General features: G+C 51.3%; 1 pseudogene; it reads left to right on the top strand.

Annotated features, from left to right (window-relative positions):
- Positions 1–7,671: 7,671 nt before the first annotated feature.
- LOC120962164 (U6 spliceosomal RNA) lies at positions 7,672–7,734 on the top strand (annotated as a pseudogene).
- The last annotated feature ends 5,854 nt before the right edge of the window (positions 7,735–13,588 follow it).

The raw sequence follows: 13,588 nt of genomic DNA, 5'->3' as shown, positions 1-13,588 counted from the left end.
TGGCAGAAGATCACCTGCAGACCCGGGCATTTCCTCTATGGGACGACCCGTCAGCATACCTACAGATATAACTCTGTTAGCCGGTTTCTTCGCCGAACTCTTTAAAAGTTCGTTCAAGCACTTACTGAAAATGCCGCGTCGAAGCCTCTTATTCTCCTTTACGGAGTCAGCAAGCTGGGCTCGAACATCTTTCAGTTCAACGCCCAGCCGGGTATTGGCGTCTTGGAGATCGTTTTTCTCCCGCCTAACCCATGTAAGCACGCGCTTGCCAGCCTTTAGCTGTCGTTGAGCATGTTGCTCATCCCCTCACACGACCTCCGGATTCACTCCGGAGTCATCTGCAGAATCTATTGTTAGATTTGCATGCATGCCGCATGCTACCTGGTACATGTCATTCTTTGCAATAGAAACAAGTGTTACCAGATGGGGCCTTCTCGAACTCCTTCACTGCGGCAACTGTGGCCTGAAGCTGGGCTTTGCACTCCTCCAGCTCTTGAGACAACTGGGTATTCTTCTCCGTAAGAACCTATGCAAACAATGATCCTTAAATCAGTTGTGCCAACTGTTTCAAGTCTCAGGGGCTACTGATACACATAATTATTAGATTTTCTTACCCGTATATCCTTTACATACTGGTCTGTGGCTCTGGCAAGACCATTTTGAGCAGCTCGGATGTACGCGTCTCCTGAGTTGAAGGCATCGAACGCCTCTTGGGAGAAACAAGCGTCGCGGAGTACGGCCCGACGACGCCTGTGATTCATGGCACTCTCCACTTTGGAATTCGTAGCGGACAGCCTATCCGCATCCTCTGTAGGAGGAACGTCCGGTGTTGGCCCCATGTTAGCGTCCGCCTCTAAGTCCGGCTCTGGAGCCCGGCTGGTGGAGGCGTGGCCGGCAGCCTCTCCGGATATAGTCCGGCGAGCGTTTTTCCTACTAGGAAACATGGACGTTATTATATTTTAAAAGACGACAACCACGGAGCGGGGTTCTTTTTCATACCTCTGCGACGGCGTATCAGTCCTGACCGCCTTCCTTTTAAGCCTACCCGGCTTCGGTGCCCCTTGTTGGTGAGTCACTGCGGGTTCGGCATGGCGTCCCGAGGGCCTTCCCTGTAAGACACCATATGTGTGCGGTAGGTGAAGTGCAGAAAAAGGGATCCTTCTCGGAAGCTGGGACTCCGGTTTTACTTACATGCGATGCAGGGAGTAGTCCAGGATAATCGGCTATGATGGCCACTATGGCACCGTCGCAGCTTAATTGATAGAATGTCCTGTCAATAAGCTCCACAAATGTGTCCGGATCTTCTTCAAGTCCGGGGTCAAGGGCCTGGTCAGGGTCTTCTGGTTGTGGGGGCGGGTTGTGGACCTCCCTCACAGCTTTTCGCAGTTCCTTCTATGAAATGGCAAGGTAAATACTTATGGCGAAGAATGCAGGAAGGTTTGGAGTAAAAAGTAGTAGCTCACCCAGTTTGGGGGGTTGTACATGGAGAATCCATCCCGTGGCTTAATGCGGATGAACTCCTCTTCCTCTCCTTTATATAAATCGGACAGTATTTTCGCTAGAGCAGCGACGGAGTCCGGCCCCTTACGACCGCAGCGGGTAGCATCGTCTTCTCCATTGAAGTGCCACATGGGTTGCCCCCGATATTGAAGTGGCGGCACCCCCCGCATTATACATATTGACATAACCTCGATTATTGTCAATCCTGATTGGGCCAGCGTCTTTATCCGACCCATCAGGTAAAGGACTTCTCCGTTATCTTCCTCCTGGGGGCTCCGAGGGCGCCAGCTGCGGCGTTTCTTCAAGGGAGCGTTGTCGAACTCAGGAAGGCCCATCCGAATAGGTTCCGGAAGGGGGACGTCCTCCATATAAAACCACTCCGAAAGCGAGTCTTTGGATGTCTTCTTCGGAGTACCGGACAGGTATCCGGTCCCGGCGATGCGCCATATCTCGGCTCCGCCCACTTGATATATTGACCCCTCCTGTGTATGGGGTACGAGGCAGAATAGCCTCTTCCATAGCTCGAAATGAGCCTCGCAGCCCAAAAACAGCTCGCAAAGGGTGACGTAGCCAGCGATGTGTAATATGGAAGCGGGAGTGAAATTATGCAGCTGGAGGCCATAGAACTCCAGGAGCCCGCGGAGGAACGGATGGATTGGAAATCCAAGCCCCCTTAATAAGTAAGGGACGAGGCATACCCGCTCCCCCATGGATGGGTTGGGAAAGCTCTCCGCTTGCTCCCCGCCATTGTAGGTGGCGGGTTCGGCTCGAACGGGGACCATATACGCTGGAGGGAGAAATCCTTGGGTCTGTAACTCCACTAATTGGCTGTGAGGGACGGAACACTTCTTCCAATTGCCTGGCTTAGGGCTACGGGAGCGCGAGGAGGAGCTGCGATGGCCGGCCATGATGGGATGGACTTTTCCGGGCACGCTCCGATGGATACTCGCTGTGGGAGGATGGTGTGATCTGGATCGGAGGATCCCCGTCTCTTTAAATAGACGATTTACTTACATGGTTAGGGTGGCAAATGTAAAAATGCCCCGACTTCTCGCATTCGCTCGACACGTGGAGGATAGCCATTATTAGGCGCAGAAGCCGAGGAGTGCAACATTCATGGGAAGCCGGACACTACTTAAGAGGTACTCAGAATTTGGACAAGAACCCGCCTTGCAATGCCGAAGACAATCTGCGCGCCGGACTCATCGTCATTGAAGCCTGGTTCGGGGGCTACTGAGGGAGTCCCGGATTAGGGGGTCCTCGGACAGCCGGACTATATCCTTTGGCCGGACTGTTGGACTATGAAGATACAAGATTAAAGACTTCGTCTCGTGTCTGGATGGGACTCTCCTTGGCGTGGAAGGCAAGCTTGGCAATACGGATCTATAGATCTCCTCCCTTGTAACCGACTTTGTGTAACCCTAGCCCCCTCCGGTGTCTATATAAACCGGAGGGTTTAGTCTGTAGGACAACAACGATCATAATCATCGGCTAGCTTCTAGGGTTTAGCCTCTACGATCTCGTGGTAGATCAACTCTTGTAATACTCATATCATCAAGATCAATCAAGCAGGAAGTAGGGTATTACCTCCATCGAGAGGGCCCGAACCTGGGTAAACATTGTGTCCCCCGCCTCCTGTTACCATCCGCCTTAGACGCACAGTTCGGGACCCCCTACCCGAGATCCGCCGGTTTTGACACCGACATCTACCCATAGTAAAGAGTTAATGCTTCCGAAAGACTCTGTCTCAGTCATCCGTTTCTCAAACATCATGTAGTGCGAGAAATCCAACGGAGGAGATCGAGTCTTGTGGGGAAAAGTGCGCAAACCTCTGCAGAGTGTACAAACTAATCATGGAGTTAAACTGGTCTTACGCGGAGTTAAACTGGTCTCCTACAACAATAGTTATCAGGCTAGATTGAAGATGGCACCTTTTGAAGCTTTGTATGGAAGAAGGTGCAGGACACCGTTAATGTGGGATGAAGTCGGAGACCGTCAGTTGTTTGGACCAGATTTGATCAAAGAGTCTGAAGAGAAGGTTAAGTTGATTCGAGATAGACTGAAGGTAGCTCAGTCCAAGCAGAAGAGTTATGCCGACACCAAACGCAAGGAGGTAGTCTATGAAATCGGAGACAGAGCATATCTTCATGTGTCACCTCTGCGAGGAGTTAAACGCTTTGGAGTTAAGGGAAAGTTAGCCCCGAGATTTGTAGGACCATATCAAGTTTTGGAACGTATGTGAGAAGTTGCCTACAAGTTGGAGTTACCTGAAGGTTTGTCAGGAGTTCACGATGTGTTTCACGTTTCCGAGTTGAAGAAGTGCCATGCTGAGATGGCCTATATTTCTCTAAGAGATACAGTGCCCCTGGAAGCAATTCAGCTGGAAAGTGATCTGACCTACGAGGAGAAACCCGTCAAGATTCTTGAGTTTGCCAGCCGAGTTACCGGTAGCAAAGTTATCAAGTTTTGCAAAGTTCAGTGGAGCCACCATACCGAGGATGAAGCCACCTGGGAAAGAGAAGAAGACCTACAGAAAGACCACCCACACCTATTTTCTAGCCAACCCGAATCTTGAGGGCGAGATTCATCTTAAGGGGGGTAGGTTTGTAACATCCCAATTTTCAATTTGGATGTTATACATAGGTCATCATATGCATATCATATTTTATTTGCATTTGGTTGTGATCCTAGAAATCTTAAGCAACTCAAGGACCCAAGGAGAGAGTTGGAGATTTCATTTATTTTCATATTTGAATTTTTCTCAAATTTGAAAAGAGGATGAATTTGGTTTTAATATTTTTCTCCAATTATTTCCAATATTTAAAATAAAAGAGAGAAGATAATATGACTTCTTCAAATGAGAGGAATATTGGAGGAGAAATTTTCAAATCAGATAAATATTTTAATTTGTATTTTATTTGAATTAGAAAAATATGCATTTTTAGGCCAGAAAAATGTTCACTTTGTTCTAAATATTTTATTTGGACGGCGAAAATTGTTTTTGGCATTTTTAGAATTTTTTGTATTTTATGAGAATTTTCTTCGCGCGAGTTTAAAAAAAAAAACAGTTCGCGGCCGAACTGGGCCGGCCCAGCTAGCACCAGGCCGCGGCTCAGCCGCCACCGCCTCGTCCCCGTCCCCGGGACGGACTCCCGCTCGCCGCCGCCGCCGAGTCCAGCTCGGCCACGCCTCCCCGCCGCCTTGCCCCCTCCTCCAAGCCCCCCGACCTCTTTAAGTAGGGCCGAGGCCTGGCCCCTCCTCCCCATCGAGTCGCCGCCGCCGTATAGCGCGCCGCGTGCCGCGCCGCCGCCGCTGCCCACGCCGCCGCCGCCGATCCGATCTGATTCGCCGCCGCCGGTTTTTCTCTGCGAACCGGTAAAACCGCCGAACCGTCGCCCGATTTTTTTTTGTTTTTCCGTTAGATCGGTTTAGATTGGTTTTATTTCGAGTTCGCTAATTAGCGAGCGTTCACTCGAATGTCACTGTTAGCGAACGTTTTCGCTCATTTTCCCCTGATAGCGAACGTTCGTTCGATAGGTTTTTTCTTTTTTTCTTTTTATTTCCAGCCAGGGACCTATCCGTGATTACTTTTATCACAGATTAGCCCCTGATCTTCAAACCCTCGCAACTTTTTGCTCGTTTATCCAAATCCAGTGAAACCAACGCCAAAACCTTCGTCTCGGACCCCTCTTTCCAGTTAACCAACTTGAACACGGTTTTGACAAACTAAAATTTGGTTTCAAGCAGATTTGAATTCAAACTTCTTTTGATCGTAGTTTGAGTTTCGTAGCTCCGATTTGATTGATTCTTTTTGCAAATCGAAGTTCTTCAGTTGAACTCTCAGTTTGGATCTTTTCTTCTGAAGTTTTATCCTTGCATCTATGCTTGAGTGCTTATGTATCTTATTGTTTGTTTACGATAGAGTGAATCCATGACAGATGTGAGAATTTTAATTAATGGTGAAACTTAAGGTGGCTACTTTAATACACATCTGGGTGGATTGGTTGAGGCACCCTGGAGCACCCAGTGGTTGTCTGGGCACCTGGAGCAATCCAGCGTTGTCCTGGGATATCCCGGAGTACCCGTGTGATCATCCTACGGTTTGCCACCCAGGCTCAAAGGGATCATAAGATTATTCATGCTGGAAACTTCCGTGTGCAGCCACAAGCCATTATGGGCTCTCTCATAGTTGAGTATGTTGTGTGACCTCTTTCAGTGGTAGACTAGCAGATGTAGGGGATGTAGGTGGTACTGTCTACCCAGAGTAAAGAGTTAATGCTTCTGAAAGACTGTGTCTCGGTCATCCGTTTCTCAAACATCATGTAGTGCGAGAAATCCAACGAAGGAGATCGAGTCTTGTGGGGAAAAGTGGGCAAACCTCTGCAGAGTGTACAAACTAATCATGGCTAGCCGTGTCTCCGGTTATGGACATCTTGAGTATCTGGTACTTGAATTATTGATTTGATCTCGTCATTCTATTAATTAATTTATTGGGTTGATGAGTTATTAATTGGTATTGAGTTGGAGGAACCTTCTCAATGTTTTCAACAAACTTTGTAGTTAAATAAAAAATATTCCTTTGATGTAGGGAAAAATTGGCTTTACGTAAAAAAAATTGATAACCATAGAGCCTCCACCAGCCATATATGCATATAGTGATAGATGTTATCCTGTTCATTGCTCTATAGTGTTATTTTGCGAGCATATTCCATGTGCTTACCCGTTTCGGGCTGCAACGTATTATGTTGCAGACTTTTCAGACGAAGAGTAAGGTGCGCTAGGTCGTTGTCGTGCACTCAGCTACGCCGTTGGAGTTGATGGACTCATTTACCTTTGAAGCTTCCGATGTTATCTTATTTAGATAGCCTTAAGCCATATTATTGTAATAGGTCCTCTTTTGAGATATTCGATGTAATAAGTGTGTGATTGAACTCTGTTATAAATCCTTCGAGTACTGTGTGTGTCAGCATTACCGATTCAGGAATGACACTTAAGCACAGAGATTTGACCGTTTAAGGTCGGATCGCTACACATGGATGGCCACATGATTGAATATTTTATTCTGTCCAACAGTACCATTCCTCTGTTCTGCTTCGGGACTCCGCCCAAAAACGAGCTCCATGTGGATTTGTTCAATCCCGTGAAATGTGCATGCCCCAACGATCTTTTTCTGTGGGATGTTGAGTAGCTTTCCTTTGAATCGAACAACTAAAAGGAAAGAAAACCTGTGAAAGCTAAATTTCCTTTGGAACAGCAGCAAATCCCGTGAACCGAACTTGGCTTCAATGGGCAAGTGTCTTTAGGAGTCTTCGCCATCACACGGCCCGCATACATCAGTGTCACTCATACAAATGCATCACATTGTCTTCGAAACGCACATGCAGCTGGCGAACGACGCCATCATGGGACGGCTCGTTACATGGAGCTATGTTCTATAGCAAATCTGGTTTTGAGAAACCTCTTGAAGGTACCAGCCCTGGTTTTGCAGGTTTTGGGAACCTGCTAGAAGTTTTTTGAGGCAACTATTCTATTTTTATGTTTTTTATTGTTTTCTATTAAATGTTTGTGTTCTCAAAAATTATTCGTATTGAAAAATGTTCGTGTTTCAAAAGAAGTTCATATTCTGAAAAAAAGTTCAAAAGTTTTGAAAATTTCTACACGTCAATTTTTTTACAGAATTTAAAAATGTTCTAAAATTTTTAAATCGTTTAAAATTGAGATTTTTTTTGTGTATTTTAAAAACATTCAAATTCTAAAAAGCGTTTCTGTTTGAAAAAAATGTTCTTGTTTGAAAAAAAGTTCATTTCTTTATAAAAAGTAGATGCTACAGCAGATCAGTGCCATGGCAATACTCGAAGTTCATGCCTGCAATGAGGCACTCGTAATGCAATCTAACTTACACCTTCAGTCCCTTTGTGTGGCCTTGGATTGTGTACTAGTGGTGGCAAATATTGATGCTGAAGCACCCTGTCAGTATGTTGCTATGTTGTACTAGGAGATACTAAAACATTAGCGCAGCTCCTCTTCTCTTTCTTCCGGGCGTTATGTTTGGCTTTCTACTTTGCCTGATTCTATTTGTATTTGTATTTCTATGAACTTAAACTTTTAATAAAGGATACCGTTGCTAAAAAAAGCTACAGCGCCCGGTTCGCTACAGCGCTGGATTCCGGCGTCCCTTCGGGGACATCCGATAAAATTGAAACGATACAGAGAAGATTAGCATGGCACCTGCGCTGGATTCCGGCTCCGTAACAGTTCACATACTAGGTAACAGTCGTGTAATGGTCCGGGCCACCAGGACGACTCGCAAAGAGCACCGAAGCCCACTCTTCATCAAAAAGAAAAGCACCGAAGCCCGCAGCCGAAAACGGCCTACTGAGCACCCCGAACCCCACTGTTCTTCTGCAGCTTCGAGCCGCCCGATCGAAACGGACGGTTCAGATCTTTCCTGAGCGGAGCAACCGCCACTGGCAGGAGAAGGAAAACCCCTGCCATTTCTCTTTCCTCCTCCTCGATTCCTCCGCTCCAGCGACCGCACGGCGGCCCCGTTCGCCGGAGGAGCGTGCAGCGAATTAGCGCCGCACGCTGCTCCCTCGAACGACACCGATCGCGTTGCATGCGCATGGTCCCGAGGCAGACAAGGACCGGGAAAGGGTGGCGGTGCCACGCCGGACTTGAGGAAGGTGACGGCGACGTGAATGGCAACGGATGCCTTTAGCGTCTTCGTCCGTAAAGGTGGGCTGTGCGGAACCCCGAAATGTGCCATTAGGTAAAGCCAGAAGCCTCAGCTAGTGTTAGGATTTCAGAAATTGGGCAAGTGTTTCTTTAATTTGCAATTTCCCTCCTAACGCCCGCAAACACATCACACTCCTGCCACAGATGCTCACTTAAGCAACATGGTCCCTGCAAAGCAGAAATGGGGCCCGGTGCTGGCCCCGAGGAAGAGTAACAGAGTTGATGTAGGAGATAGGACTATGCTGGAAATTGCTATGAACACCAAGAACGTGCAGAATCCGGAGGCCAGCAAAAAATAGATCAAAGATCTGGAACTTGATACTGGGGCTCTTGAGGACATGGTTGATTCTTCTCAAGGACGCAGTTCGAATAAAGATGGAGGAATTCATGACCAGAGCTTCCTTGATCCTGAACACTCCTTTCCAGCTCACAGCGGGGTAGTTGAACTTGACAAAGACACCGAGGGTGTTTTTAGTCAGGTGCTTCTTACCAAGCTAAACCTGGGAAAGATGTCAACCACACCATCTGGCACCACGCCGTCATCCCCGCCCAGGAGTCCAGGCAGTTTCACTTGCAAGTACACGTTACGGAGTCCTGTGACACAGCTGGACCTCCTGGACTCCCCTGCCCAGCCGGCAAAAAAGATTAAGCTCCCTGACGTTGCTCCTTCTGGAATATGGAAGATGAAGATCTCGCAGCCGACAGAGAAGACCAATTTTGGTCTGTAATAATGCGCACCTTTTCATTTTCTTTTTCCTGAACTTGCCTTCTAAGATGTTGTTACCTGAACTCTGGTTTCGTTATTCAATAATGGAACCGCGCATTGGCCCTCCATTCTAAAAAAATTCCGTCCTAACTGCACCATATATATCATGTGTGCCGTATAATTTTGCACGATGACCAGTTTTGGGTGCCCATCGCTGGCGTCTACCAAAAATAAGAGGAAGATCATAGGAGCGAAGCTGCGAAGGCATATCAAAATGGACCGGGATCTTAAACATGGCGAGGAGACGAGCTCCGAGATCTTTTTCGACTATGCTGAAGATGTGAATTCGGAGGTACGTTTGTTTTCAGGAGAGTTGATTATGTCTTGAATTAAATTACTGTCAGTAGCAATAGTTCTCCATGGTCAATCCCCACCCGCCCCTGAAACCTGAATGACCCGTTGCCCAGAAAGCGCCCTTGGTAGTCTTTTTATGAACCCAATTACACAGATCTCACAGGTTTGCTCTGGATCAGAGTTTCTACAAGGAACACACAGCTGGATACAAGGAGAATTGGGATGAGAAAGAAAGAGGAATTCAGAGTAGTAGGTGAGATGAGAGGGGATTCCTTCTTTAGGTTCCAACGACCAATCCCCTTGCTTGTTATACTCAGCGCACCTAATCCTTACCGACAAACTTCCGGTTTGAGTGGTGTGGTCGCAGTGTGTGTCGGGGCCGAACCGTTGTTGCGGTCGTTTCTTCCTTGCCCAGGTTAAACCTAACCTCTTCATTAGTCGCATCCCTTCTGTATTCAGTTTGATGCACGTACAATTGCACGTTTGGGACAAATATATGTTTGATATATGCTAATGAGTATGCAAAAACATGTTTGTAGTTTACACCCTAATAACCATAAACAAACCATCAATATGGATGTAAGGGACTCATGATTTGAAGTTCATGATATATATAGGGTGGGTCTATTATTATAACACCCCTTAAGACCCTTATTCTGCTAACACCTAGCTTATTCTCCTAACACCTGGAAACAAACCGAAGCAATCACGAAAAAACGCCCACCCCACCCGGTGAATCCCACCCCCACCTCCTGCACGACACCCACCTCCCTCCTACTCCGATCCAAACCCCCGCCTCCCTCCTGCCCTGATCCAATCCCCCATCTCCCTCCACCATTTACTGCCGCCCGGCCAACACAAGGTCCCCGCCGCGCCGGCCCTGCCTACCTTCTGCGCCGCCGCCAGAGCTCCACCCTAGGCCGCCGCCGCGCCGCACCACCCCCTTCCCTACTACCGCCGCACCTGCCGCACCGCCCCTCTCATGCATCGCCTCGCCCCGCCCCCGCCCCTCTTTGCGTCGCCGAGCAACCTTCCCCAGCCACGGCAGCCCCTCGCCGCCATTGCTGCAGCTCCCTGCGCCGGTCAGCCACCTACCCCTCATCCTGTCGGTTAGCTGCATGACGGTGACGCCCCGGTCCCGCGCCACCGAGATCGGCCCCTGCTCTGCAGCCCTCCAGCGCACAGTTCACGGGTGTTGGCAGATGGGTTGGAGGAGCTCCACCTCGCCCTGGTGTCGGAGTAATTAGCCACGGGTAGCCTCATCAGCTCCCCATGGAATTTCAAGACATCGGGGCCGGCTGCGCCCCTCAAGAATCAAACACCAAGGCGCCGCCTTCTCATGACCGGGTGGTCCAAGCGGCCGGCTGCCAGAAGACGGCAAGGCCCAGAGGGCGGCCTCAAAACGGACCGACTCCTAGCAGGCGGCCTCTAGAGAGGCCGGCTCCTAGCAGGCGGCCCCAAGCATCCTCAGAATCTGTACCCACATAAATACGATGAGACGGGGCGTGGCTACAGCGTGCCCTGCCACCCCCAAATCCAGGGCCAAGCGTGGCCACAGTGCGCCGTACCAGACGAAGATCTCCCGTCCGGCGCGACACTGTTGCCACTCCGCCCATGACATCACCCATGACAGAGAAGGCCATGCCTCCACTACGGGTAGTCGGTACGGCCCACAGGCGGTGGGCCTTACCTGTCAGTGAGAAGCCAGAAGGCGGCAAGCCCGGAGCAGTCGGCGTGAGGGGAGGCCGACTCCTACCAGGCGGCCCTCCCCCTCCCTCAAAGTTCGTGCGCCATTAATCAGAAGAGATGGGGGATGGCTACAGTGATCGCCCACCAGGCGGCGGTACTGTAGCCACGCCTCCCCCGACAAAGCATGCATCATTAGCAGCACAGCTACAGTGCTGAGCAGCCGGCAATACCCGCAAGCAGCGGGTGCAGCCTGTCGGCCAAGTACGAGACAGTCGGTGGGACCCACCAGGCGGCGGCCCCACCAGCCAGCGGAGAAGCCGGCGACCAGAGACACTGACAGCCTGGTCCTACACCAGGCCAGATTACCTTTGTACCCCTGGGGGGTAGGCCTATATAAACCCTAGGGCACCATGCAAAGGGTTCAGACCTTAGTTCATTCACACACATATAGAGAGAGGAAGCTAGGGCTAGCCTTGTTCTTCTTCCCCCTCTAGAGAAACAGCTCAAGGAGCAAGCTTGTAGCCACCATTGTTGCTTGAGTGATCACGCGGAGACCCCGCAGAGCAGGACTAGGGGTGTTATCTCCTAGGAGAGCCCCGAACCTGGGTAAAGTTCGTCGGCGTACATGTCTACGCCTCATCCCACTTCCTTGCACCGGCGACGTCTTATTAGCCCCCTCCATGATAAGCCATCCTTTGGCATATGTCGCACGACACCCCCGACATTTGGCGCCCACCGTGGGGCTAGGTGCACCGTCGTCCGGAGATCTGTTCTGGACGGGAACCTTGTTCCTCCCTAGCGAGCGCAGCCAGCCCGGCACGCCTGACGGTGTCGACGCCGGCGCGCTGCATGACGCTGAGCTTGTTAGCACGGCGAGCTGCCTCGCTGACCTCATAGGCGAGATACGCCTCCCCGACGACCCCGCGCCCGACGCGGGAGCAGCCAGCTCCGAGAGCTGCCTCCTCGACCTCCTTGGCAAGCTCGACATCGCCAACGAGCCAGCCTCCGACCTGGAGTCGATCTGCTCCACCGACCCGATGCTTGTCGACTCTGACACGGCATCGCTCGATGCCTTCCCCACCAACGTGGTAGTCATCGACGACCCTCTCCCTCGCGCCGACAGCAGCGGCAGCACTGTCACGGAGGTGTTCGTCATCACCCACGACGGAGCTTCTGGTGGCGCTCAAGATCCGCCGCAGGCGGCCCTGCGGGACTTGTCTGCGCCCATCCCAGAAGACGCCGACGCCGAGACACTGGAAGCCCACCACGTCTCGCTCGTCGAAAGCGCCAAGAAGTTGGCCTCCATGAGATGCCTCTCAGAGGCCTACCAGTGCGAGATCGACCGCGCTGTTGGCGGCACGCCGGCTGCCGGCGGGCCCAGCCGCATTGGCACGGTCCAGCAGCGCGGTGCTGCCATCGCCAGCATGTTTGGGGCAGACCGCCCTGTATACGCCATGCCCAAGGAGAACATACGAGCCGCCCAGGCGGCAGCAGACGAGCTGGACCACCTCGAGGGCGACGAGCGTCGCTACATGACTGAGCGCGTTCAGCAGCTCATTGACGCGGATGCCACCCAGCAAGAAGCCGGCTGCCGCACCGTAGATCCCGGCCAGCGGGTTGAGAACCCGCCCCCTCGCTGAGAGCAAGGCGCGACCTCCCGGACGCCAACGGGCGGCGTCCGCGACGAGCGTGACTAGGAGCCGGCTGCAAGCCGCAGCCGGACACGCGTCACCATCGAGCGCGACCAAGACGGTCGCCCTCATGCGGTGAAACGACGGGACGATTGTCCGCCTCCTCCTCCTTCTCGGAGGGAGAGGCGTGCTTCCCCGCCACCTGTTGACCACCCAACTCTCGGTGACCGGCTAGGCCGCCGAGAAGGAATCATAGAGAATGATGCCCGCCACCAGATCGACCGACTCAATCGATCCCTGGCGCTAGAAGAAGACGCGCTGGGCCCGCCTTGTTTCGGCCCCTGCATCCGCGACGAGCCCTTTCCCAAAGGGTTCACGCTTCCACGAGATACGCCCAAGTACAACGGCTCTGTGAAGCAGGAAGACTGGCTGGTCAACTACTCCACGGTCGTCAGCATAGCAAACGGCAACACACGTTCCGCTCATGCTCCAGGGCATAGCCCGGACATGGCTGAACAGCCTGAAGCCCCGCAGCATCAACAGCTGGGTAGATTTCACTGAAGTCTTCGTCCGCAACTTCACCAGCACCTACAAGCGGCCTCCCAAGCCTCGCCAGCTCTCACTGTGCGTCCAAGGCCCCAACGAGTCCACCCGCGACTACCTGACGCGGTGGGCAGAACTACGCAACTCCTGTGAAGGGGTGCATGAGGTCCAAGCCATTGAATACTTCACTGCCGGGTGCTGAGAGGGCACCTTACTCAGGCACCGACTCCTCTGCGACGAGCCGGCCACACACGATGATACGTCTCCGTCGTATCTACTTTTCCAAACACTTTTGCCCTTGTTTTGGACTCTAACTTGCATGATTTGAATGGAACTAACCCGGACTGACGTTGTTTTCAGCAGAATTGCCATGGTGTTATTTATGTGCAGAAACAAAAGTTCTTGGAATGACCTGAAACTTCACGGAGAT

The sequence above is a fragment of the Aegilops tauschii genome, chromosome 3, assembly GCF_002575655.3.
Source record: "Aegilops tauschii subsp. strangulata cultivar AL8/78 chromosome 3, Aet v6.0, whole genome shotgun sequence".
Lineage (NCBI taxonomy): Eukaryota > Viridiplantae > Streptophyta > Magnoliopsida > Poales > Poaceae > Aegilops > Aegilops tauschii.
The sequence above is the reverse complement of the archived record's forward strand: the minus strand, read 5'-3'. Positions and strand labels throughout refer to the sequence as shown.